Source organism: Physeter macrocephalus, chromosome 16 (assembly GCF_002837175.3).
Source record: "Physeter macrocephalus isolate SW-GA chromosome 16, ASM283717v5, whole genome shotgun sequence".
Classification (NCBI taxonomy): domain Eukaryota; kingdom Metazoa; phylum Chordata; class Mammalia; order Artiodactyla; family Physeteridae; genus Physeter; species Physeter macrocephalus.
This window is the reverse complement of record NC_041229.1, coordinates 23,256,834-23,261,777: the sequence shown is the minus strand read 5'-3', so window position 1 is coordinate 23,261,777 and position 4,944 is coordinate 23,256,834. Positions and strand designations below refer to the sequence as shown.

General features: G+C 41.5%; 1 protein-coding gene across 1 annotated transcript in view; it reads left to right on the top strand.

Moving 5' to 3' along the window:
• DDX10 (DEAD-box helicase 10) overlaps positions 1 to 4,944 on the top strand; it is a 300,441-nt gene that overhangs the window by 293,181 nt on the left and 2,316 nt on the right. The window lies entirely within an intron of this gene.

Sequence of the window (4,944 nt, the reverse complement as noted above, 5' to 3'; positions counted from 1 at the left end):
ATGATCCTTTGTATTTCTGCAGTGTCAGTTGTTACTTCTCCTTTTTCATTTCTAAATCTGTTGATTTGAGTCTTCTCCCTTTTTTTTTTTTGATGAGTCTGGCTAATGGTTTATCAATTTTGTTTAACTTCTCAAAGAACCAGCTTTTAGTTTTATTGATGTTTACTATTGTTTTCTTCATTTCTTTTTCATTTATTTCTGATCTGATCTTTATGATTTCTTTCCTTCTGCTAACTTTGAGGGTTTTTTTCTTCTTTCTCTTATTGCTTTAGGTGTAAGGTTATGTTGTTTAGTTGAGATGATTCTTGTCTCTTGAGGTAGGATTGTATTGTTATAACCTTCCCTCTTAGAACTGCTTTTACCGCATCCCATAGGTTTTGGGTCGTCGTGTTTTCATTGTCATTTGTTTCTAGGTGTTTTTTCTTTCCTCTTTGATTTCTTCAGTGATCTCTTGGTTATTTAGTAGCGTATTGTTTAGCCTCCATGTGTTTGCATTTTTTACAGTTTTTTTCCTGTAATTGATATCCAGTCTCGTAGTGTTGTAGTCAGAAAGGATACTTGGTACGATTTCAATTGTCTTAAATTTACCAAGGCTTGATTTGTTACACAAGATAAAATCTATCTTGGAGAATGTTCCATGAGCACTTGAGAAAGTGTATTCTGTTGTTTTTGGATGGAATGTCCTGTTAATATCAGTTAAGTCCATCTTGTCAAATGTGTCATTTAAAGTTTGTGTTTCCTTAATTATTTTCATTTTGGATGATCTGTCCATTGGTGAAAGTGGGGTGTTAAATCCCCTACTATTATTGTGTTACTTTTGATTTCCCCCTTTACGCTGTTAGCATTTGCCTTATGTATTGAGGTGCTCCTATGTTGGGTGCATAAATATTTACAATTGTTATGTCTTCTTCTTGGATTGATCCCTTGATCGTTGTGTAGTGTCCTTTGTCTTTTGTAATAGGTTATTTTAAAGAATATTTTGTCTCATGTGAGAATTGCTGCTCCAGCTTTCTTGTGATTTGCATGCATGGAATATCTTTTTCCATCCTCTCACTTTCAGTCTGAATGTGTCCCTAGGTCTGAAGTGAGTCTCTTGTAGATAGCATATATACGGGTATTGTTTTTGTATCCATTCAGCCAGTCTGTGTCTTTTGGTTGGGGCTTTTAATCCATTTACATTTAAAGTAATTATCGATATGTATGTTCCTATTACCATTTTCTTAATTGATTTGGGTTTGTTTTTGTAGGTCTTTTCCTTCTCTTGTGTTTCCTGTGTAGAGAAGTTCCTTTAGCATTTGTTGTAAAGCTGGTTTGGTGGTGGTGAATTCTCTTAACTTTTTTTTTGTCTCTAAAGATTTTAATTTCTCCTTCAAATCTGAATGAGATTCTTGCCAGGTAGAGTAATCTTCGTTGGAGGTTTTTCCCTTTCATCACTTTAAATATGTCCTGCCACTCCCTTCTGGCTTGCAGAGTTTCTGCTGAAAGATCAGCTGCTAACCTTATGGGGATTCCGTTGTATGTTTTTAGTTTCTTTTCCCTGCTGCTTTTAATATGTTTTCTTTGTATTTAATTTTTGATAGTTTGATTAATGTGTGTCTTGTGAAAGATCAGCTGCTAACCTTATGGGGATTCCGTTGTATGTTTTTAGTTTCTTTTCCCTGCTGCTTTTAATATGTTTTCTTTGTATTTAATTTTTGATAGTTTGATTAATGTGTGTCTTGGCGTGTTTTTCCTTGGATTTATCCTGTATGGGGCTCTCTGCGCTTCCTGGACTTGACTATTTCCTTTCCCAGGTTAGGGAAGTTTTCAACTGTAATCTCTTCTGATATTTTCTCACACCCTTTCTTTTTCTCTTCTTCTTCTGGGACCCCTATAATTCGAATGTTGGTGTGTTTAATTTTCTCCCAGAGGTCTCTGAGACTGTCCTCAATTCTTTTCATTCTTTTTCCTTTATTCTGCTCTGTGGTAGCTATTTCCACTGTATTATCTTCTGGGTCACTTATCCGTTCTTCTGCCTCAGGTATTCTGCTATTAATTCCTTCTAGAGAATTTTTAATTTAGTTTATTGTGTTGTTCATCATTGTTTGGTCTTTAGTTCTTCTAGGTTCTTGTTAAATGCTTCTTGTATTTTCTCCATTTTGTTTCCAAGATTTTCGATCATCCTTACTATCATTACTCTTAATTCTTTTTCAGGTAGGCTGCCTATTTCCTCTTCATTTGTTTTGTCTGGTGGGTTTTTACTTTACTCCTTTATCTGCTGCATATTTCTATGTCTTCTAATTTTGTTTAACTTACTGTGTTTGTGGTCTCCTTTTCACAGGCTGCAGTTTCGTATTTCATGTTGTTTTTGGTGTCTGCCCCCAATGGATGAGGTTGGTTCAGTGGATTGTGTAGGCTTCCTGGTGTAGGGGACTGGTGCCTGTGTTCTGGTGGGTGAGTCTCGATCTTGTCTCTCTGGTGGGCAGGGCCGCATCTGGTGGTGTGTTTTGTGGTGTCTGTCAATTTAGTATGATTATAGGCAGCCTCTCTGCTAATCGATGGGGTTGTGTTCCTGTCTTACTAGTTGTTTGGCATGGGGCGTCCAACTGCTGGCCGTTGGGTGAGGCTGGTCTTAGCAGTGAGATGGATATCTCTGGGAGAGCTCTTGCCAATTGATATTACTCGGGCCGGGAAGTCTCTGGTGGTCCAGTGTCCTGAACTTGGCTATCCCATCTCAGAGGCTCAGGCCTGACACCAGGCTGGAGCACCAAGACCCTGTCAGCCACACAGCTCAGAAGAAACGAGAGAAGAAAAGAAAGAAAAAATTAAAAAATAATAAGGAAAATTTTAAAAATTATTAACATAAAGACAATAATAATTCAAAAAATAAAGAAGAGAGCAGCCAAACCAATAAACAAATCCACCAATGATAACAAGCTCTAAAAACTAAACTAAGATAAACATAAATATCAGAAACAAGTCAGTCGCAGACAGCAAACCCCAAGTCTACAGTTGCTCCTAAAGTCTACCGCCTCAATTTTGGGACTATTCGTTGTCTATTCAGGTATTCAACCGATGCAGGGTACATCAAGTGCATTGTGGGGATTTAATCCACTGCTCCTGACGCTGCACGGAGAAATTTCCCTTTCTCTTCTTTGTTCACACAGTCCTGGGGTTCAGCTTTGTTTTGGCCCCACCTCTGCCTGTAGGTCGCCCTCAGGTGTCTGTTCCCTGCCCAGCCAGGAGGCGGTTAAAGCAGCAGCTGTTTAGGGGCTGTGCCTCACTCAGGCAGGGGTGAGGGACGGGTACGGTAGTCAGAATGGAATGTGGGGTGAGCCTGCGGCGGCAGAGGCCAGCATGATGTTGCAACAGCCTGAGGCATGCCATGTCTTCTCCCGGGGAAGTTGTCCCTAGATCATGGGACCCTGGCAGTGGCGGGCTGCACAGGCTCCCGGTGGAGGGGTGTGGATAGTGACCTGTGCTTGCACACAGGATTGTTGGTGGCAGCGGCAGCAGCCTTAGCACTTCATGGCTGTCTCTGGGGTCCAAGCTGATAACCATGGCTCGTGCCCATCTCTGGAGCTCATTTAGGCGGTGCTCTGAATCCCCTCTCTTCACGTACTCCGAAACAACGGTCTCTTTCCTCTTAGGCAGTTCCAGACTTTTTCCCGGACTCCCTCCCGGCTAGCTGTGGCACACTAGCTTCCTTCAGGCTGTGTTCACGCAGCCAACCCCAGTCCTCTCCCTGGGGCCTGACCTCGGAAACGCAAGCCTCAGCTCCTGGCCCCACCCACCCCCCCGCCCTGGAGGGTAAGCAGACAAGCCTCTCAGGTTGCTAAGTGCTGGTTGGCACTGATCCTGTGTGCGGGAATCTCTCCGCTTTTCCCTCTCCATCCCTGTTGCTGAGCTTTCCTCCATGGCTCCGAAGCTTCCCCCACCCCGTTCTCCCTCCACCATCTCCACCAGTGAAGAGGCTTCTTAGGGTGTGGAAACTTTTCCTCCTTCACAGCTCCATCCCAGAGGTGCAGGCCCTGTCCCTATTCTTTTGTCTCTGTTTTTTCTTTTTCCTTTTGCCGTACCCAGGTACATGGGGAGTTTCTTGCCTTTCTGGAAAGTCTGAGGTCTTCTGCCAGTGTTCAGTAGGTGTTCTGTAGGAGTTGTTCCACATGTAGATGTGTTTCTGATGTATTTGTGGGGAGGAAGGTGATCTCCACGTCTTACTCCTCCACCATCTTGAAGGTCCCCCCAAGAGTCCTTTTCTGAAGATACCAAATTATGACCATATTCTGACTAAATGTTTACCAAATTTATTACTTTATTCCCTTTTTGGGAAATGAAATGTTTTCTAGATTCATAACATTTCCCCCTTTTTTAGTAAGTTACCTGTAGAATATCTAAATCATTATTTAATAATTAATTTGTTCTACCAATTACCACTTTTTTGCTATGGAAAGTAATATAAAATATCTTTTTAAAATTTGAACTGGTCCACAAAGCAGCAGTGCTGCTAATTCTGAAAATAGTTTCCATCTACATAAATTTTCCATCTTTTTTTTTCAGTATCTGAACCAGCTATTTCCTGCACAGAATATAGTGTGCAGGAGCATATTAAGAAAGGAGACGTTAGTAAAGCCCACTAATTAGGCTGCTTCTGATGAGCTGCTCTTAGATGCACTTGAAATACAGGTAGGGCAAAAATCAGTATTAACTTGTTCCAAATAAATCATGGTACTCTAGCCTGGTGGAATTGGCACCATACTGGCCATAATCAAGCAGATTAGGACTCAGTACGTTTTTTTAAAGTCCTCTTTCCACTAAGAGTAACTTTCTTTACTGACTGAATTCCCATTAGAGGCAACTCTTTCGTGTTCATCTCTGTAGGTACATACCCACCCTTTTAAAATATGATTATTTGGGCTTCCCTGGTGGCGCAGTGGTTGCGCGTCCGCCTGCCGATGCAGGGGA